Raw genomic sequence first — 22,754 nt, forward strand, 5'->3', positions numbered from 1 at the left:
AATGAACGCAGCAACACTTGTACCTAATAACACTAATGATACAACAAATACACGTCAAAATGGTTGCAGTGAAAATGGACGCTTTTAATCATATATGTTTTGGCTCTTGCCAAGTAAAATTTCAGGAATTATTCTTTGTTTGTTTAGAATGTCGGACATGTATTCAGCGCTTTGTGATGAAGAGCTGGATGCCCTCATTGCAGAAATCCAACTCAGTCACCCAAACACAGGGTACAGAATGATGAGAGCATTCCTTCATGCCAGGGGATTACGAGTGCAAAGTAAGTTTGATATGAAGTTGATCCCCACATGAATGTATTCAGTAATCTGTATTGTGCATCAGTTTAACCGAAACAAACAAATATAATTAGCTTTATTTGTATAACGCTTTCCGTACAAAATGTAGCTAAAAGTGCTTACATGGATGATTAAAAAAAGAATGGCGGTATATTTAAAAAAAGAAAGGGGGGGTATTTAATAAATGAAATCATACCTTTTGTCAGCATTATCTGTGTTAACACGGATTTGTGCCTTTAATATTTTATGTAGTTTGTCTTTCTTTTTTTTTTGCTGTTGTTGTAGTTCAAAGAGTACGTGATTCCTTAAGAAGAGTGGACCCAATTGGGACTGAAGTGCGAGCCTTGGCCAATCGCACACTAAGACGGAGGCAGTATTCTGTTCCTGCACCAAATGCAATGTGGCACATAGATGGAAACCACAAATTAATACGGTATTTTTCAAAACTGTTTTTAAATACTTGAACAAATGAAACATTGAGATTTTCTACCCACTCCAAATCATTTCATCTTTGTACCATACCTTTTTTGTGTCAAATAAGCTGTGCATGAACCTTTTTCAATTAGCTATCTGATGCCTTATATATTTTAGATTTCTCTTTCCATCTTCTCTCCCTTTTTTACCAAAAGCTGGAGATTTGTTATTCACGGTGGAATAGATGGCTTTAGCCGTTCAATTGTTTATCTGTCTGCTGCAATAAACAACCGAGCAGACGGGTGGCACACCGGAATGACATTTGTTTAGTTTTTTTAAATGCCCTATGCCTTAGGTAATAATAAATGGTAGGCGGAGGTATGAATAATAGAACTATTTTATTTACCCAAATAATGCACAAAACAGTGTATCATCCAGCATTTAGTAATCTTATCTGACTGAGTAAAATGCTTTTTGTTTGTTTGAGTGGGTTGATCTGTGCTCCGGGAGAGTATACTGGTGTATCTAGTACTAGTAACCTAGTATTAGTTTCAGCAAGATAAACAAGTGTTTCATAGGTATCTATGTATCTTTGTTAACTTATAGAGATGGAAACCAACAACTGAGTTTAGTTAAGAATGTAACAGGTACAAAGTGCATAAACATGAAAAATCCCTTTGTGAGAATTATATTCAAGTTACCAAAGTTTGACTTATATTACAAGTACACAGTTTATATGTATTATTCACAAACAGGATTATGACAGCTGAATACGCTTGTTTTGGTGTTGACTACCTGCAGAATGCTGAATTGCAGATGATGGGCCCTCAACCTCATCATTGGGAAAAGTTCCTGGGAAAAGTTGTATAAATTACTCATAATGTCAATACAAGTATAACATCAACTCAACTTTTAATACTTATTCAAATGTTATCGATTTTTAAAGACACCCTGCTTCCTTTCTTGACATTGTGGACATATCCTATTCACTTCATTTAAGCGTCTTATGTTATAGGCCACTTGTCTATCCATTAGCTCATAAAACAACAACCACACTTCCATTCAGCACCAATAAAGAGCATTAAAATAGACATAAAGTAATAAAACAGAATTTAATTAGATTAAATTAATATTGCCCATTCCACAGTCCAGAACAAAGCAGAGGTGGTGTGCGACTTTGAGTGTGACTGATTCAGGATGCAGTGACTGTAGTGATGGTGAGGTGAAGCCTCATGAGGCATTGAACCACTTGAGCCAACTGGTTCGAGAAACGGTTCATTTCTCGAAGCTTCATGTGCACACGAAACCACCTACTGGCCAAATGTACAATCACAGGCAAGCTGTGTCTGAACCACGTGTGATGCATTGAATTTTTGTGTCTGTTATGTCTGTTGGGAATGACTATGAATTGCAAAAAATGAATGACCAAATAATTTCTGTACATAAATTATATTTTTTGTTTTTTTTTCTCACTTATTTATGATTGTTTTATCGGTACTGATGCCAGTGGTTATGGGGATGCTCCAAACAAATTTTGTTGTAAACTTTGTTCAACAATGACAATAAATAAATAACTTGACTTGATAACTATGTGTATGATACATTTTTTGAATGTATTCTGTTTGTGCAATTTTTTTCTGAAAATGGCATGGGTGTAATCAGGCAGATGACAGTGAAAGTGATTGTGGGACTTGGAAAAGGGCATAGATCAGGGGTGCTCACACTTTTTCAACATGCAAGCTACTTTTAAAATGAGCAAGTCAAAAAGATCCACTTCCGATAAAACAGGAAAACATATTCATTCAGAAATATATTTGTAGTCCAATGATAAAGAAAGAAAGGATTAAATGGGTCAACATGTTCCCATGTGCATTTATGCTCATCATTGCACAGAAAACTCATGGTTTAAAATTGTTTAGGTTATATCTGCCTATGTTTGATTTTATCAATAAAAGTGTGTTTAAGTTAAGATGTTTTGCTGTATAGTTTTGTGTTTTCCAGCGCATAGGTTAGGGATAATTGGTGTGTGTGTGTGTGTGTGTGTGTGTGTGTGTGTGTGTGTGTGTGTGTGTGTGATGCAGACGTTTTGCCAGCAGCATCTCCCAGCATCTTCGGCGCGTCTGTAGTGCGTGTGCACTTTGAAGCGCATTTTCCGAGCGAGGCGTCTCCATCAGTTTACGCCAGGATTGCAAGCTCACGCGACAACCCCGGTAGTTTTGCGTGTAAAACAACAGCGAAACTCTTTTTCCTGTCCCTGTCTGGTCTTTATTTGATCTGAATAGTGCCGAAGCCGATACGTCACATTTACCCTGGACACCCTTGTCCAGGGTGTCCCCTGCCTTCGCCCTAAGACAGCTGGGAGAGGCTCCAGCAGACCCCCGTGACCCTGAGTTCGGGACTAAGCGGGTATGGAAAATGAATGAATGAATGAATGAATGTAAAGCACAGCACATTTAAGAACAAAATCCAGCACATCGTACATTATGACCAAAATCAACCAGATCCACCGTGTTTTCTAATCCTGCCTGAACGATTCTACCTGCTGTAATTGACGCGGATCTCTCTCTCTCTCTCTCACACTCACTCTCTCTCTCTCTCTCTCTCCATGCGATCGACCCAAACTCCCTTCGCAATTGACCAGTAGATAGCGATGGACGTAATGGGCACCCCTGGCATAGATGCTTGTGTAACATGGACATTGATGTACAGGACAGGGGGCTCCATCCTATCACCTCTCCTCTCCTCACTCTCTCCCTAAACTCTCAAAACTATCTCCAAACTAAACGCTATCTAGTCTCAAACACTCCAAACTATAAACACTATCCAAAATCTAGTAATCCAAACTCTCTCCAAATCTCAGTTGACTGCAACTCTCCTACAATAACGCCCATTTTGAATGGAGCCTGAGGGGTCTATATAAACCGTTAAAATATGAATTGCAGATATATATATATATGTATACATATATATATATATATATATATATATATATGGGTCCACTTTTCTGCTGCAGCTGGCCATTTTCATTTTACATCGTCCAAATTTACAGCTCAGGGCGCTGGGACGAATTCTAAATTGTGTGCAGATACAGGCCTACACTTCAAATAATTATGAGAAAAATCCAACGTCAAGAGAGCACTTCCATTAGGAAATCGTCAACATGAAATTTCGTCTTCTACTGACACCTGCTGGTCAAATTGAATAGTTGCAAATATTGTGAAGAAGTTGTCATCTAATTCTAATCCTAAACAATATGGCCATTCGAAGTGAAGTATTAAGACAATTAATCAGGTTTGTACTGCTTGATTGAACACATTCATCCCGTTCCAGTGCACTAAAACCCACTTCCCTTCAGGACCGTGTCAGCGAAGCCAAAACTTCCTTGAGTGACGCTGTTTCCCAGCATGCAATGCGAGCTAGCGATTCACAATACTATTTCATCACAAACATGGATGTAAAAAATAAAAAGGGACGAAAAATGAAACTTCAGGAACACCAACCATTGCAATACAAGCAGAACTGGGCCGAAGTTTTATATTATGTACACCATAATACAGCCTTCTGGTGGACAAGCCATACTATTTAATCCGTGTCCTCCTATGGTACTTCCGTGGGAGGAAGCTCATCGTAGAGGTCACGTGCTGGTTGCTCGTCGCTCCACCAATCGTTGCGAGTGAACGGAAAAGTGAACAGTCATAACAGAAGCTTGCTGCTGGAAATAATGCGCTACAAGTGGATGTCATTTTGGAGTTCATTGAAAGAGGTTAATAATAAAAGAAAAATACAATATATATATATATATGTATAGTGTGTGTAACTTTAACTAACTTATCTATTTCTATCCATCTATCAAACTTACTATCTAGGGATCTTGATATTGTGTTGGCAGATGCATTATCACGTGTACATGTGGACTAGCTGCGAAATTCTTATTTCGGGGGAACTGAGGGTTTTCTTGTTTAGTTTTGTTTGTCGGTATGTTAATAGGGTTTGGTTCTTAAGGGAGGGGGTGTTATGACCCACGGGTGGGTCTAGGTGCCTCTATGTTTGTGTCTGTGTGTGTGTGTGTGTGTGAGAGTGGATGATGCCTTGCAGGTGCGGTTCTGGATGTTGGCTGCTGATTGGACGCGCCATGGCTGAGAAGGAGGAGCAGCCGAGCCAGCCTGACGGTCATCCCTCCTCCGCTCCCAAGTCTGCAGTTAGTCACTTCTGAAATGGTGTTAGAGCACGCAGCCGTAGGGCTGGGCTGCCATTTTCTTTGTCCCCTCTTTTCTCCTGTTTATTAAGTATGTAGGGAGGTTAGCCTTTCTGTATTTGGCTTCTCTTTCTTTCTTTAGTTAGTTCTTAAGGCGAGCTAGTTGGAGTTTGGTTTATTATTTTGGCCTGGGCCCACCCTGAAGCCTTTGCTGGCCACCGGTTAAGTTGTTTTTTTTCTTTCATTTACTGATTCATAAATGTTTTTGTTGAAAACCGCCAACTGCCGTGAGAAATTAATGAGCCTTGGGAGTGGGGGAAGGTGTCCCACACGTTGCGTCTCGGTCCCCCGAGACGGGACGTAACACGGAGTTTTCACCGTGACAGAAGGTTGAGCTCCTTCCGTTTTACAAGTGACGTCGTCACGTTAGCCTGTTCCATCCCTGCTAAATTCTTTAAAGAACTACCGTTAGTAAACTTTTAAATTATAATACGCTCTACACTAATTGTAATTTCCTGCCCGTGGTTCTATATTGCAACAGTTGACGGCTCATATCAGCAGATAAGCAGCAACAATCTGGGCATTGCGGGTGATTCATAAATATGTCATTTCTTATTAATTAGCCCATAAGTGTTGTACACCAGTGTGACACCAAATGCTTGTTGCTGACAGCAGTGAAGAAATGACACTCTAGTGGTTCTGCACATTAGTATAAATAGAGTGATTCTCTATCATTACATCACAGGACGGCGGCACTCTGACAGATTCCATGAACCTGGAGACTGATGATCCAGACTCCGGTCCAGATGACACAACAGGCCACAGTGGAAACGGGTCAGAGCATGGACTGGCTGCTGAAAGGATCCAGGTAGGTGGCGCTGTCATCCCAAGTTGTGTGGTGTGGAGGATCAGGGCCAAAGTTCCAGATGCTCACAGATGTGACTGTGGATTCAGGAGGAGTGTTTGAAGGCTGGACTCCCAACAGTGATTGGCTGCTGAGGACCTCTCAATCACAATCAGGTTTTTTAGTGGCTGTGAGATTGAAAGTGAGATTGCATTGTCCAGGGAGGAGGACAGCAGTCAGCCATGTTTCACCTCCAGTCAACACGCAGTAGTTCACATGAAGGTCCAAGAGGCCTACAGACCTACACTGAGTCTGGACGTGGTAGTACAGTTGGATCATTGTCTTTGTTGTGTTGTTTGGTCATTGTGATCCAATGTAATGTGAGAGAAGGACGAGTGCAGTTATATTGGAGTGAGTTATTTAGAGTGTAATAGAAGTTATAATGCAGAGTCTGTTTTTATGAAATGTTCTATCACCTGGCATCCATCCATCCATCCATCCATCCATCCATCCATCTTCTACTGCCGCATCCGGAGTCAGGTCTCGGGGGCAGCAGCCTCAGCAGAGACCCCCAGACTTCCCTGGACCTAGTCACCTCCTCCAGCTCCTCCAGTGGGACCCCAAGGCTTCCCAGTCCAGCCCAGAGACCTGGTCCCTCCAGCAGGGTCTCCTCCTGGTGGGACATGCCTGGAACACCTCCCCAGGGAGGCGTCCCAAACAAGACCCCGAGATGCTGGAACTCCTCCCCCTGAGGCAGGGCCTCCCCACCGACCCAGAGAGGGCAAACCACCTCATATCATTATCACTCTCCTCACCCAATCAATCTTTTACTCTATCCAATCTTTTACTCTATCCACTCTGTCCAAGCTCTCATTATGCTTTGTACAGAATGCTCGATATGCATGATACTGCCGCAGTCTCTGTGTCCCCAGCAGGTGATGACCACTGCGCCAGGAGCTGGATTGTGCTGTCCTGGGGGTCTTGCTGTCATCGCTTCATCCCACCACCATGCTTAAGACCTGGACTTGTCCTATCGGCAGATTGTCCATCGAGCTAGGCTCTTGCCTTCCAAAGCATGGACACTTACACTCCACATGGACAGCAGCCTTGAATGATTTCCTATTCTTTGTGTTTATATCCGTTTTGCCTGGTTGGTGTATCTGTTTTTCACTCTGTCCTGTCTGCCACCCTGGCTCACTCTGCTCCTTTCTCTCTTTCTCTGTCTCTCCTCTATCTTTCTACTTCACCCCAACTGCTCATAGGCAGATGATCGCCCTCTGGAGTCTGGTTCTGGCCTAGGTTTCTTCCCACAGGGAAGTTTTTCCCAGCCACTGTCGCATCTTGCTTGCTCCGGGGGCCCGGTTGGTTCTCTCTGATTGTATAAAGCGCTTTGAGACGCCTTTGGCTGTGATTTAGCGCTGTACAAATAAAAGTTTATTATTATTATTATTATTATTATTATTATTATTATTATTATTATTATTATTATTATTATATCCAGCATTGATTTATCTGTTGGTGATTAATTATAATGTATCATTTATTTTATTTAAATTATATTTGAACTGAATTGGATGGTTTGTAAAAGTGAGATTTATTATCATTGATTCATGTGGTTTATGTTGAGACCGAGTGGAGAAGTGGGTATGGCCTACAGAAGGTTTGAGTACACAAGTTATTGAGATACGGAGAATCCCCATGGCAGGACTTCAGGAGATATATAATCAAAGTGTTAAAGCAGCAGAAATGAAACGTCAGTTGAGGTCAAGGTCACACAGGTCAGAGGTTGTGATGGCTTTTATTGTCAGAATATTGAATCATTGAAATATAATGTTTGAGCTCGTAACAAAGTTAGGATGATATAACATAATCACATAAAATAAATGATCTGGTTTCCTTCTGATTCATTGACGTCCTTCTGAAATCTCCACACAAACATCTGGCAAGCATCAAAACCATGAATTATTTTGAGGGAAATTTCTTTTGTCTTACTTATGATTCAATAATGATTTGAGTTCCCATCACAGGTGTTGTGAATCACTTTATCTTTTCCACATGATTTCCTTATTTAAAATCATGAAGCAGAAATAAAGTCTCTTGAAAAGTATTTTTCACCTCCAAAATGAAGATGTTATAGAACTCTGAAGTGAGAGCAGAGCAGTGTGTTGTTGATGTGTGGAACCTTCATGCTGAGATGTTCCAGCCGTGGATGATGAGAGCAGAAGCAGTGGTTGTGTTGCTGCTGCCTTCACTGAGCAGCTGCTCCAAGTCCTGCTTCTTCCACTGAGGATTCAGCTCCACCAGTGGCTTCTGGGACGTCTCTCCCAGTAACCACAGCAGCTTGTAGGGAGAAGCAGTCCGCCAGCCACCAGGCTCCACTGGGGTCAAAGGTCGTGCCAGCTTGCTGGTTAGCTCCACTGGTTGTAGTTCTGTCAACCACCACTAGATGGGGCTCTCCTCTTCACTCTCCTCCTCACTCCCCATCACAAAGGTCTCCCAGCTGCAGAGAGAAGAAGAGACAGCAACAGTCAGGACTCACCGTCCTTGAACGCAACATCACAGAGACGTTAACTGTTGATGGAGATGATGGAGTGACTGGTGAGAAGAAGCAGACTCTCAGTCACATGTCAAGTGTGGAACATATGAAGGTCATGTGACCATGGAGTGTTGGACTGATACTGAGGCCTGATGAAGATGAACTGATCAATAATTGAGTGGTGAACTGAGAGAAGAAGCAGTTTGGCAGCAGATGTTGGATGAATGAGGAGCAGTTGATCAATGTTGACATAGTTTTTCTATTGGTTGGAAATGTCTTGTTGCCAGGCAGAAAGATCAACTCCCCAGTATGATACAACTGATGGTTGCATTGTGGCTACGAACAAAACCAAACAAGCAAAAACTGGTCAAACAGTGCCCCTCAGTGGCAGAACTGCGAGCTGCGAGGACCAACATGTCATAGGAAGGTTTGAAGGTTCAAGGCTACATTTGAACACATTGTGTTTCTTATTGACATATTATAGAGTGACCTGTCTGAAATATCTGCCTGTTAATCAATGTGTTATTTTTTCAGCATGTGTTCATTTCTCTGTACAGTCTGCAGTAGAAGGTAGTTTTGACTCGAGGGTGCCCCCTGGCGGCTCTTTCCAGAACTACAGTTGCCATCACTTGTTGGCAGTCCATGATGACGGTGAGAAAAATGTGATTTCCTCTTTGAAGAGCTGCACCTGTTTCTCCCTGACGTGATGAGACTGGACACCTGTTGAGGGCAGTGGCGGCTGCTGGTCTTTCAAGGAGGGGAAGCTCATTTTCTGCCTGCGTCATAAAATCCATTTGTTTATTTATACGTAAATTATGCCATCAATGTCTTTCAATAAAAATGATCAGTGACCCTGTTGTAGCAGCTAGCTGCCTGCCTGCCACATCACACCAGTCTGTTGCACAAACTGTCCACTGCCTGGCCACATCTGGAGCACAAGCTAGAAATCAGCTTTGCACTTCCTGCTGCTGCACAGTGTTCTTCTGTCTGATCAGCCTTTCTCCCCCTCAGGCTGCAGCTGCACTGGTGAGTTCCAGCTGACATTATATCTTCATATATTCTTATTAACGGCTGACTGTGTATAATGGAGATACTGTTTATATATACAGTATGTATGCATTGTCGTTGTACCCATATTTTATTTATTTATACACAGCCTTGACAACATCTATTGTATTTATGGACCTATAATTATATAATTATATCTGTTAAAGCTTTCGGGTTATATATATATATGTATATATATATGTGTATATATATATATATATATTAAGGGTGTCAAAGTTAACGCGTTAACTCAACGCCGCTTTATCGCCGAAATGTTTTTTTATCGCGCAATTAACGCACACGATGCTTTTTGAGCCTTTGGCCGCTCCGTAGATTGTGGAAACCGGAAATGAATTGACTCACAGCACACAGTCACACGCTTGCAGCCGGTGTACCGGCTTGTAAACACAACAAAAAAAACGAGCGCTTCCATTCGGCGCCCATGTTCATCAACGTAGTAGTTCACACCCGACGCGAACAGGCGCGCGGCTCCCCTTGCGGATCGCGCCATGCATTTAACGTCAGTTCACTGGATGTGGAAGCGAAGCACCGAGCGCTTCCATTCGGCGCCCACGTTATTCAATGTGGTGGTTCACACTAGACGCAAACAGGCGCGCGGCTCGCGCCATGCAGTTGTCGCTTCGACGTCTGCTCTATTTTGTGCGCGAGCCGTGAGCGATCCTCGTCAATAGTACAGGAAGTCGCTAAAAAAAACAACGAGAAAAGAAAATCCGGTGAATTTTCAAAATAAACTAATTTCAAAATAATATATATATATGTGTATACATATATATATATATATATATGTATATATATATATATATATATATATATATATATATATATATATATATATATATATATGTATATATATATACATATATATATATATGTATCCACTGAGACTTACCGTCTGTAATGTGTCTTCCACAGGTCCGGTACGGGTCATGGACTACGAGGAGTACGACGACGAGTACTTGCTCTTCCAGCAGCTTCTCAACGACACCGCCAACACCTCTGAGCCGGGTTACGTGGTCAGCGACCCGGTCCAGCTGTGTCCCAGGACCGGCGTCAACCACTTTGGCGCCAGGATCATCCCAGTCTTCTACTACGTCAACTTCCTGCTCAGCTACCTCGGCAACGGCTTGGTGCTCTTTGTCATCTACAAGTATGAGAAGCTCAACACCGCCACCAACGTCTTCCTCCTGAACCTGGTCCTGTCCAATGTCCTCTTCACCTCCAGCCTCCCCTTCTGGGCCACCTACCACCTCTCGGAGTGGATCTTCGGCGAGGCGCTGTGCAAGCTGGTCAGCGGCGCCTACTCTGTTGGCTTCTGCTACCTGACCGTGGTGCACGCGGTCCCGGCCGCCAAGAGCAGGAGGAGGGCGAACGCCGTGGCGGGAACGCTGACGGTCTGGCTGGTCAGCGTGGCGGCCAGCGCCAAGGAGTTTGTCCTGCGGACGGTGTGGGAGAGTCCGTTCGACGGGCTGATGTGCGAGGAGGCCGGGTACCCCGAGAGCACCGTGCTACCAGCAGTTCCTGCTCTTCTTCCTGCTCCCGCTCTTCATGGTGATGTACTGCTACACCGGCATCACCGTCCGCGTCCTGTCCACTCGGCTGAAGAACAAGTGCCGCACCGTCAAGCTCATCTTTGTCACCGTTTTCACCTTTTTCCTCTGCTGGACGTCCTACAACGTGATAGTCTTCCTGCGCGCCCTCGAGCTCTCCGGCCCCAGCCGGGGAGGGGGGGCGGCTCATCGTGTGCCGCCTCGGAGGCCACGGACTATGCGCTGTACGTGACGCAGAACGTGGCCTACGTGTACTGTTGCGTCAGTCCCGTGTTTTACACGTTTGTGGGCAAGAAGTTCCAGAGCCACTTGAGAAAGCTGCTGGCCAGGAAGCTGCCGTGCCTCCACAAGCACATGAGCCTCAGCAGCCAGAGCAGCAGGACCACGTCCCAGAGGACCGCACACTCTGTCTACTAGTGCCCGTCTCACACACACACACACACACACACACACACACACACACACACACACACACACACACACACACACACACACACAGCCAGTTGTTCCCACCTAGACAGTAAGCGCTGTATATCTAGAAAAACATACTAGCAGTTCATGGACTAAGTCTCAATCCAGGGTCTGCATCTTTGGAAGGAAGCCTCCATTGTCTGAAGGAAGCGTCCTCCGTCTGAAGGAAGCGTCCTCCGTCCGAAGGATGCGTCCTCCGTCTGAATGAAGCGTCCTCCGTCTGAAGGAAGCGTCCTCCCAAGGACCCGGCCCAGAAGGACCGACCCAAACCCCGCCTCCCCGATAACCTCACGGGACGGTCTAGCCTTGGGCGTACTTCCTGGTTGCGTCACCGCCGTTCCCTCCTGCTGGCCAACCCCGGAGTGTGGTTTTCATAGCATCAAGCTCACCATTGGTTGGTTGGATGTTCAAATCAGTAAAAACCCTGCGTTAAAAACTGAAGATTTGATGTGAAATTTCAATACTTAAATTTATACGCGGTGTCTTTGCGCTAATGGCGCTAATTTCAGCTGACTTCCCAGGATCCCAGGATGCTTTGCAGCAGCAGCACGCAAAGCATCCTGGGATACAGAAGGAGGTGAAGGATAGTAGTGGTGTAGCCTTGGTGCTAACAGTAGGGAGCATTTGGAGCGTCGTTCTGACTATTGGGAATTGGGAGGAGCCTTCAGCGCAGTGCGGTGACGCAACTTCCTTTCAAATTGCAGCCTTCCAAGGATGCAGCGCCTGAACTGAGACACAGCCATGGATTGCTGGTGACGTACGGGGTCACGTGACCCGTTCACTGACCAGTGAACATGGCACGGGGATGTGTGTGAAAAGTACACAATTATTCTTTGGGTTTTGAACTCAACGGTTTGTTGTGTTGTGTAAACCTTGTCAGCAGTGAGTTGTATCAACTATTATCGACTACTACAAATAGATCAATAAATACACACATTTTATGGACTGAAATGTGTTTTTCTGATGTGGGCTGTTTGTCCTGGTGTGTTTCCAGAGGAAGTCCTGGATCCTTGTGGCTGTAGGGGGAGTAGGAGGCTCAACGTTGGCCTTGACAAAGGACAGTGGTGACCTTGTCACTGCTGAGCTCCACTCAGTTTGTTCAAACACTGGGTTTGTTTTTACCTAACCCTGATGGAGCCTTGCTATGAGTGGAACTGTGACACACGAGAAGGCTTTACTAGACAGAGGGGGTGGGGGGTAGCGGAGCAGCAGCAGATGGATGCAGTGTTTTGGTGAGCCACCTCATAGGAGGAGACAATGTATCCTGGGATATCATGGAGAAAACGTGTTGCTGTAATGTCAATGGAACCAAGTCAGTGTCTGTGAAGCCCCACCAGGGTGTTGAGCTACGAGAACAGGGGTGACATGACAGACCTGCATCGAGTCGGCGGGCCACCGAAGTTATGTTGACGGGGGGGGGGGCAACTCCATTGGGACAGACCTCTACATCGCGGTCGAACGTGATATATGGATAGATGGCGGTCAAAACGCTATTTCGCCGGTGATAGATAGTGTGTGTTGAATACATACATTCGTCACTGTATTTTGATTTACCTTGTATGTATATCTATACTGTTGGAATCATATATTTAGTTTAGATGTTAGTGTTGAATAATATAATTAGTTTAGATGTTTGTTTATAATAACATGATTATTAATATAAAGCTGTTTAATCATTTGGCTGACCTACTCATAGAGAAAAGGCATTGTTGCAGGAGTCACACAAAGAGCTCAAGAAGGAACAAAGGGAAGAACATCCCTCACTAACTGGTGACCCTGGGGGAGCAGAGGGTGACCCTGGAGACCAGAGGGTGACCCTGGGGGACCAGTGGGTGACCAGAGGGTGACCCTGGGGGACCGGATCACCCTGGGGGAGCAGAGGGTGACCATGGGGGACCAGAGGATGGACAGAGAGCTAACTGACTTTGCGACCACCATAAGACTTTATAACCCGGTCATTTACAGGGGGGAGAACTCATGATCCATCGGAGGCACGGGGGGGAGGAGCCTGTGACCTCAGGCATGTTGTGCACTGTATTATTTCAACAGGTCACGCTGGAACCAATGATGGATCATTTGGCTCCCTGCCAAATAAGGACTTGTTTCCTGTTGCACTCAGTAATCAGAGACTTGGATCAAAGGCTGCCCCAACATCCAATGAGGCTTGGGTCTGGAGACCGGGCAGCCAGTCAGAAGAGGACAACACCTGGGAGTGTTTGCATGTTTTCTTTCTGTATAAAAGGACTGGGTCAAGGGACAGAGAGCAGTCAGACTTCATGCCCTGACAATACTTTGGTGTTGCTAGGGTTCTGAACTGGGCCCAGAGCTCTGTATAGTTGTACCCTCAATTGATTTCTTTACTAAAGACATATTTAAATTGGCATTCTTCTCCTGTGACTCTTCATTCAACCAACACGCGGATCAGCAGCACGGCACAAGGAAATCTGATCCAACAATACATAGAGAGAGAGAGAGAGAGAGAGAATTTTGTGTATACAACATTAATAAAAACAAAGTACCGTAAATACGCCAGGGATTGACAGAAAAAAAAAAAGATAACCTTAATCAACCGATGTAGTTTGGCCTAATAGAGTTGCCGTATGTGATGTCATTGGCAGTCGCCCACCGGACAGAGGCGACTGCCAATGACGTCACATACGGCAACTCTATTAGGATGGGGTTTGCCCATGTCTGTACTAGAACCACCCAGAACCACCAGGGTGTTTAGCTCTTAGAACCCCCTAGAACCTCCTAGAACCATCCAGAACCACCAGGGTGTTTAGCTCTTAGAACACCCTAGAAGCTCCTAGAACCATCCAGAACCACCCAGAACCACCAGGGTGTTTAGCTCTTAGAACCCCCGAGAACAATCCAGAACCACCAGGGTGTTGAGCGCTTTATTGCAATGACTCTGCAAACACTGAGACACCTGAGTCAAATGATACAAGTGTTGGTGAAGATGCCACATTTCACAGCACATTGAAGCTACTAACATAGATCTACATACACATTAATCTACCTGAACATGCAAACACAAGCAGGTGGAGATTTAAAGATACTGCTCAAGAAAAACATTAAACATTGATGGACTTATATGGGTACGCATACAAATATATATTTATTAGTGCTGGGACTCCATTAAAGAAAATAATCAAATTAATTATGGTCTTTGTAATTGGTCAAACCTCTGACCTTTGACCTCTATCAGTCATGGTTGACCTCCAGTGCTCACGCAGTGCTTCACTGGAAGGCCAAGAACAATCCAAGAGTCCATATGTGGCACTGCAAGGTCCACCAGTGGCTTCTGGGACGTCTCTCCCAGTAACCACAGCAGCGTGTAGGGAGAAGCAGTCTGCCAGCCACCAGGCTCCACTGGGGTCAAAGATTGTGACACGCAGTTCTGTCAGCCACCACTAGATGGAGCTCTCCTCTTCACTCTCCTCCTCATCCTCCCTCAATACCTCTCCCACCTGCAGAGAGAAGAAGAGACAGCAGGAGTCAGGACTCACAGTCCTTGAACGCATCATCACACAGACGTTGACTGTTGATGGAGATGATGGAGTGACTGGTGAGAAGAAGCAGACTCTCAGTCACATGTCAAGTGTGGAACATATGAAGGTCATGTGACCATGGAGTGTTGGACTGATACTGAGGCCTGATGAAGATGAACTGATCAATAATTGAGTGGTGAACTGAGAGAAGAAGCAGTTTGGCAGCAGATGTTGGATGAATGAGGAGCAGCTGGACGTCACCATCCTCCTCTCACACTGTGACTGGGAACACTGGACCTCTGCTGTGGGATCAACTGGCTTTGGTGCTGGAACCATCATCCACTGCTTCCAAACCAGTACTGACCTCACAGTCTGCAGTTGATAGTCTCTGCTGTGGACAAGATCCATCAGTGGCTTCACTGATGAAGCCTTCAGGTTGTTCAACCTCAGGTCCAGGTGTCTGAGGTGGGAGGGGTTGGACTTCAGAGCTGAGAGCAGCCAATCACAACTGACCTCTGACAAACTGCAGTCAATCAACCTGAATAGAGAATAAATGATGGAGAGTTTATAATGAAGGAGAGTTTTTCCAGGGTGTCATCACTCTGAAAATCAAAGTGAAATGTCGACTTCAGAATCTGACACTACAGAAAATGTCACCTTGAAATTAAATCCTCAGTCCAAAACTAATGTGTGTTGAAATGATGTTTGGTCACATGACCACTGATGAACAGAATGAAGTTTTCATATTTCTGGATGTCATTTTGATATGAATCAACCTTCAGTTCAATGTTTATTCAACATGTGTGATGAAGTGTGTTTGGTGCTGAAACCATCATCCACTGGTTCCAAACCAGTACTGACCTCAGAACCTCCAGTTTACAGTCTGGACTCTGCAGAAAACCACTCAGCACCTTCACTCCTGAATCCTGCAGCTGGTTCCAACTCAGGTCCAGGAGTCTGAGGTGGGAGGGGTTGGACTTCAGAGCTGAGAGCAGCCAATCACAGCTGAGCTCTGACAAACTGCAGCTCCTTAACCTGAATAGAGAATAAATGATGGAGTGAGTGGAGTTTTCATCACTTTATGAAATTAAAAATACGAATGTCTCTCACACTGTAATGTCCATTAAACCAATCAGAAGCACAACAATAATACTGAAATAATGAATCACCACAATAAAATATTTTATATCAACCTGTTTAGTCATGTGACCACTGATCAGCTGTTAACAATGTTGGAATTCATTGATTCATTTTGCCTCAAAGGTTCAGTGTGTAAAATCAGTGCAGATTTATTGCTGAAAGCTTCATATACAACCGTCAATATAGTTTGAAGTCTTTGATTAGTAGAAAATAAAAGTCCTCTGCTTTTCCTGCCATTAGAATGCTTCTTTCTAGAAACAGACAGAAGGTCAAAGGTCGTGGCCATCTTGCACCGCCATATTTGTAGGCGGCTGGTTGGGAAGATGAGTTTGAGAAACAGTTTCATATTGATGGTTGGAGGCTGGAATCCTCTAATAAAGCAAGTGCTGAGAACAAATGGTTATTAAGTGACTGAAATGCAGTGGAATCTTTTCTGCATCTTGCTCATCAATTCTGAACTGACTGAGATGATAGAACCTGCATTGACCCTTGACCTTCTGCTGAGTCCAGCTGGATCTATCTACAGTATCTAAGTGCTCATACAGGTGGCTAATGCTAGCGATGGTTGTAATATTTGTGTTGATGGAACTTTATCATTATACAGAGAACTAGACACCTTTGCTGTCAACCACATCCTTTATGATGCTGGAAGGCTACCGTAGTTCACTGGCAAGAAGGGGAGCGGGAGCGTCAGCAAGTAAGCACTGCAATCTGATGGCACTAGATGGCAGGATTTTACATACTGGACCTTCAAACCCAGTTTCACTCATTTCAAACACAAACCAGTGACTGCAAATTGAATTTCCAACAGCAGTGAAGTGAAAATCATGACAACAATAACAAGAGTGATAGAAGTTGTAAAGTGAAGAGGGTGAACTGACCTCAGAGTCTCCAGTTTACAGTCTGGACTCTGCAGAAAACCACTCAGCTCCTTCACTCCTGAATCCTGCAGCTGGTTGTCACTCAGGTCCAGCTCTCTGAGGTGGGAGGGGTTGGACTTCAGAGCTGAGAGCAGCCAATCACAGCTGAGCTCTGACAACCTGCACCTCTCCAGCCTGAATGTAGAATAAATGATGGAGAGTTTATAATGATGGAGAGTTTTTCCAGGGTGTCATCACTCTGAAAATCAAAGTGAAATGTCGACTTCAGAATCTGGCACTACAGAATAAAATGGGAGAGGGAGGGTGAGCGAACGAGTGCTGCACTGTGGAGTCCATTACTGGCTCTTGATGATGTTGGTGTCTGGGCCCCCTTGCACCAAAGTAGGATTGCGTCATCCAAGATGAGTCACTAAGCCTTCAGCGTTCAACCAATCCACAACACGTGTGTCCAGGCTTCATGGGTTGCACTAAAAGCCATCCAGGATGAGAAGACACGGATTCATCAAGCCAGGTGAAAGCTATCCTGGATCAGTGCACCATGCACGCGGCTTCCTTCCATAGACCCCGGTTATGGAGCTGGGATTAACGGATTGGCCATCTTTGACCTCCTCATAAGCCTCCATGAGGATTTGCGCCTGGGACGGGGATTCAGACTCTCGAACTTTCTTTTTTTTTGTAATTTATTGTTTATTTGGAGAAGCAAGTGTACAGACATTTCTCTTGCGTACAATATAAAGTCCACATCAAGTGTGGATATGAAAATATAATTGCTAATCCAGTATTTTTTTAACAACAATAACCATAACAGAACGGAACAAGTGAGCAAGTGAGAGGGTCTACTCCATTCCTTTTAACATAAAAAAGAAAGAAAGAAAAAAAAAAAAACACAGTAAAATGTGTATCATCTCATGAACCAGTCTAGCAGTGTGTATCATGACAATGATTTTACAGAGCAGTCAAATTCAGTTTACAGAAATTACAGCTTTTATATATTCTGTCCATTTTGTCCATATCCTGAAAAAGGAGTCTCTTTGACCTTTAAGACAGAATGACAATTTCTCTAGAATGTAAATATTCTGAACAATATCAATCCATTCATCAATTGTAGGTGCTTCAGTCCTCAACCATTTTCTCGTGATAGTTTTTTTGCTTGCTGCCAGAAGCATTGCCATGAGTTTTTTATCTGACAAATTCCAGTTATCCCATGAGATGTCTCCTAAGTACAGGACTTCACATTTACAAGGAATTTTCTCAACAAAAATGTTATTTAAGTGCATGCACAGTTGATCCCAGAATGGTTTGATCACCGGACAACCCCAGAAGATATGGTAATGATTTGCCTTGTCTGTCTTACATTGTCTCCAGCAGGTTGCACTGTTGCTGTGATGTTTTTTCTGGGCAGGGGTTACAAAAAACCGAACAATGTTCTTCCAACAGAATTCCCTCCATGAATTGGAGCTTGAGGTCTTCCATTGAAATTTGTGAATCTTTTCCCAGCTTTCAACTGAAATAATTAAATGTCCTTCTTTTTGCCATTTATTCCTTATGTAGTCTGTGTCAACTTGTTTGAACAGCTGAATACCATTGTATAACTTGGAGACAACTTTAGTACAGGAACCTGATTTCAACAATGACAAAAGCACTTCTAAGAATCCTGGTCCAGCTGTTTCCCAAGTTTCTTGTAGATTATGATTATAGTAAGACCTAACCTGCAGATATCTGAAGAAGTCATCCTTCTCCAACCCATTTGACCTTTGAAGTTCTTCAAAACTCTGAAACACCCCCCTCTTGATAAATGTATAATAGGTGGTTAATCCTTTTGAGATCCATCCCTTGAATCTCCCGTCATTCTTGTTTGGTTTAAAAGCCGAGTCAAAAGCGCACCACTTGAACATTTTGATCTGGTTACCTAAATGGCAAAGTTTCACTATTCTTCTCCAAGAGTTTAGCATTGTGTATAACATCGAGTCATGCGGTATCATCAAAATATTCTTGTAGTTCTTTGTCCATCAACATCGATAAGAGAGGTACACCTTCCACTGAGGAACTCTCTATGTCTTTCCATCCTGCATTGTATTGTGGACAGCATAGATAGATTAATGGTTTCAGTTGAGCTGCAAGATAATATTCCTGTAGGTTGGGAAGACCCAACCCCCCTTTCTCTTTCTTCAACTGCAGTGTTCTGTACCTTATTCTGGCCTTTTTCCCTTGCCAGATATATTGTGACATTAATCTGTCCCATTCTGTAAATTGTTTCTCTGGAATCAAGATAGGTAAGCACTGAAATAGATATAACAAGCGTGGACTGACTCAACTCTGAAGTGTAAATTGAAAAAAGGGATCACATTCCATCTCTGTATGTCTATTTTTAGTCTTGATGTTAGGGGGCCATAGTTGGCATCGAAAGTCCTGGAAAATTCTTTTGTTAGAAAAACCCCCAAATATTTTATGGAATCCGCCTCCCAATTCCATCTATACAAACTCTTAATTTTGTTTGGAGGGACATAATTCAGTGTTAAAACCTGAGTCTTGTTGATCTTAATCTTGTAACCCGACAATGAACCATATTCCGCAATCATCTCCATTAATATGGGTATAGTTTTAGTTGGATTTGTTATAGTTAGTATTAAATCATCAGCGAACAGGGATAGCTTTTGTTCACCAGAGGCCATCGCAACTCCTGTTATGTCAGGCCTCTGCCTTATCCTTTGGCTCAAAGGCTCTATAATGTATCTCTAGTGTGTTTAACTCATCCAATTCTCTTTTCACTTCCTTGATTTTAATATTTGTTACCTCCCAGAAGGTTTTAGAATGCTCCTGTTGGAGTTTCCTTAACTCCTCCTCCAGTTTGTATTGTTTTTGTAATCTCATTTTCTTTTCGTTTGAGGAGATCGCTATTATTTTACCCCTGATCACCGACTTTAACGCGTCCCAGAGTATAATTGGCCCCACCTCTTCATTGTCGTTTTCATCCAAGTATCTTTTAATTTCATCTTTCAAATTATTTTTAATAATTTTATTTTTCAGCAAGTTTGTGTTAAACCTCCAGAGAGTGAATCTGTTTTTCTTAGTCAGAAAAAAAGACATATAAATTGGACTGTGGTCCGAGTTAGGGCTCTGGCCGATTTCACATTTTTCTATCCTATGAATATCATCTTTGAGCATGAAAAAATAATCTATGCGTGAGTATACTTTGTATGGAGGGGAGTAATGCGTGTAATCCCGACGACATGGATTTTTAACTCTCCAAACATCCACCAATCCAGTTTCTTCTAACATGTTTCTGATTCTTTTACTGATAGTTTGTGTATTAGATTTTCCATTAGACAAATCCAAATTCGGGTTTAATCTAACATTAAAGTCCCCGGCATATATCAATACCCCTTGACTTTTTGTTACTGTCATTTCAAATATGTGTCTATAGAAGGTCCAGTCGCTACCAGGTGGAGCATAAACATTAATAAGAGTTATCAGGACGCCATCAATTTTCCCTGTAGTCAAAACAAATCTGCCTTCCTTGTCTTTATGTTCTGCAATATGTTCATAGTGCAGGGTACTTGATATTAAAGTTGCCACCCCTCTTCGCCTCCCCGAAGCATGGGAAGAAAAATACACATATTTATATCCCATCTTATTCAACTTGGCATGTTCGGAATCGTCTAGGTGGGTTTCCTGCAGAAAAGCTATTTGGACCTTTTCTTTCTTTCTCTAGATAAAATCTTCCATCTTTTTATCGGATTATGCATACCATTTATATTGAATGAAACCACCTTCAGTTGTTTTCTTTCCATTTAAGTGATGTCTTCCATTTCACCAATCACATTGGAGAGCCCCCTCAAGCCCACTAGAACTAAAAGAACATGAACAGATAAAGCAAGAACATACATACTCACTGCACAATGAAAAAACAAAAAAACAAAAAACAAAACAAAACAAGCTCGGCTTCCAAACAGGGGTCCATAACCTAGACCCTGTTGAGCTTCTTGGTGACAGCCCGGAAGGGAATGTCCTCCCAAATCTATTGGTGAGGGCCCTTCAGGTGGCAGCAGCACAGTTCCGGATGGACCCTGACGAACCTTTTTGTGAAACTATCATCTTTAACTTAGCCTATGTAGAAATTTCTATCTGAGAAGTGTACCTCAAGAGGAAAAACGTGGTATCCTTCAGTTCTCAAGGAGCTGGTGGTGATGTTCTCCTAAATGCCCGGAGCCTCTCTTTGTAGTTGACTTCTCTTGAAGAGCTGGAGGCGCCTTTCTCTCTTCTCCCTCCTGTCCTAGTCCAGGTCAGCCGCTCGATCTGCTCCTTCAGGGAATCAGGTGAACTGATGACTTTCACTTTGTAAACTCTTTTGACCATGTCCTCCGTAGCCTCCTCTATGTTGTCGTAGGTTCTGGGCCCTTCTTCATATCTCACTCGCAATCTCGCCAGAAAAAGGGTCTGGAACGAGACCCTGTTCTCCTTCAGAGCCCTACGAACCTCCGTATACTCTCGTCGTTTTCTGAGAATGGCTGGTGGGTAGTCGTGGTCGAGATTTATTCGCTTTTCACGCCAAAAGAGTCCCTTTTGTTGCCAAGCCTTGCGCAGTACAGACTCTTTCATTTTGAAGCTCGAAAACCTCACAAGTATTGAACGTGGTGATACATTCTTCGGGGGTTGCGGTCCCAGCGCCCGATGTGCTCTTTTTATCCGCACGTCTGCCGCGTTCTCGACCAGACCGAGCCCCTCTTTCAGTAAGGTCTCCACAAATGTAGTCATCGACTCCGAGTCCTTCTCGGACCCCTCCGGAAGACCGTAGATCCTGACATTTTCCCGACGAGATCGACTGTCCAGGTCCGTTAGCTTTTCTTCCAGCTTCACGTGTAACTTTAGCAGCCCGGTTAACACTTCCTCCGTGTTTAGAGTCCTCTCTTCATTTTTCTCCACCCACTCCTCCACTTCGCTGATTCTTGCATTCGTTTTATTAATTTCCTCCTTGATAGACTTCAGTTGTTTGTTGTTTTCCTGACGGAAACCTCTCAGTTCTTCTAGTAACACTTCTAAGCTAGCCATCTCGTCCTCGCTTCTTCGTTAGCCCGTGGCTTCACGGAGTTAGCTGTAACTACTTCCTTTCTCTTGCCGATTGTTATATAGGAGCAGGGGCTTCGTTTGTCGTCTTACCCCCTCTGTACGTTTACCGTGGTATGTGGAAATTATATTACTCAACTGGATAGGGGTAGGTCTGTGATTTCTTCGGTTCTTTCGGGAGCCATTCTATCGAGCTGCCATCTCCATGAGTCTCCAGACTCTCGAACTTTCAAAGCTCGCGAGCTTGGAAGCCCAGACTCCCAGGTCATAGTCATGCGCACCAAGCATTCAGCCAAAGGGATCTTCCCTTGGCCAAGCAGCCAGGGCGCATGATCAATTGGAGGCATAGTGACAGGACCGTCCACTGTCACAACAACAACCTCATGTTACTCTTTGATGTGTCTTCATCTTTCTATGGGATGTGTATTTTTATATAGGATGCATGGCAAAGTAGAAGTCATCTTAGAAATTATCCAATGATTGCAATATGATCTCAACTCATTTCTTTATCATGATTGAAATGAAATGATTCCAAAGCTTGAAATAATGACAGTGGCTGGAGGTGAATGTGATAACAATGTGCAGTGTTGAGTGGAAGAAGCACTGCCTTCCACTGGTGGTGACTGTTGACTGAGACAAGGATGAAATAGATCCTGGAACTCAGCCTGGTCTGGAGCAGCTCACTCCACACAATAAATCTCCATGGTAACTTCTAGCAGAACATATCTCACTTCCACCTATCCCACTGTTGTGCAACCACATCAAACATCAATTGATCCAGGATAACCAAGATATCCCGGCTTAAT

At 43.7% G+C, this 22,754-nt stretch overlaps 2 long non-coding RNA genes across 2 annotated transcripts in view; one reads left to right on the plus strand and one right to left on the minus strand.

Annotated features, from left to right (window-relative positions):
- The window catches only part of LOC142879627 (uncharacterized), a 200,832-nt gene that overhangs the window by 142,033 nt on the left and 36,045 nt on the right, over positions 1 to 22,754 (plus strand). The gene's annotated exons all lie outside the window — the stretch shown is intronic.
- On the minus strand, positions 14,472 to 15,397 carry LOC142879619 (uncharacterized). Its single transcript, XR_012925327.1, has 2 exons — positions 15,224 to 15,397; positions 14,472 to 14,835 (listed from the first exon to the last, which is right to left on the minus strand). It is a non-coding gene; the product is annotated as an uncharacterized LOC142879619 (long non-coding RNA).

The sequence above is a fragment of the Nelusetta ayraudi genome, unplaced genomic scaffold, assembly GCF_046127955.1.
Source record: "Nelusetta ayraudi isolate G7.1 ecotype Tasmania unplaced genomic scaffold, CSIRO-AGI_Nayr_v1 ptg000137l, whole genome shotgun sequence".
Lineage (NCBI taxonomy): Eukaryota > Metazoa > Chordata > Actinopteri > Tetraodontiformes > Monacanthidae > Nelusetta > Nelusetta ayraudi.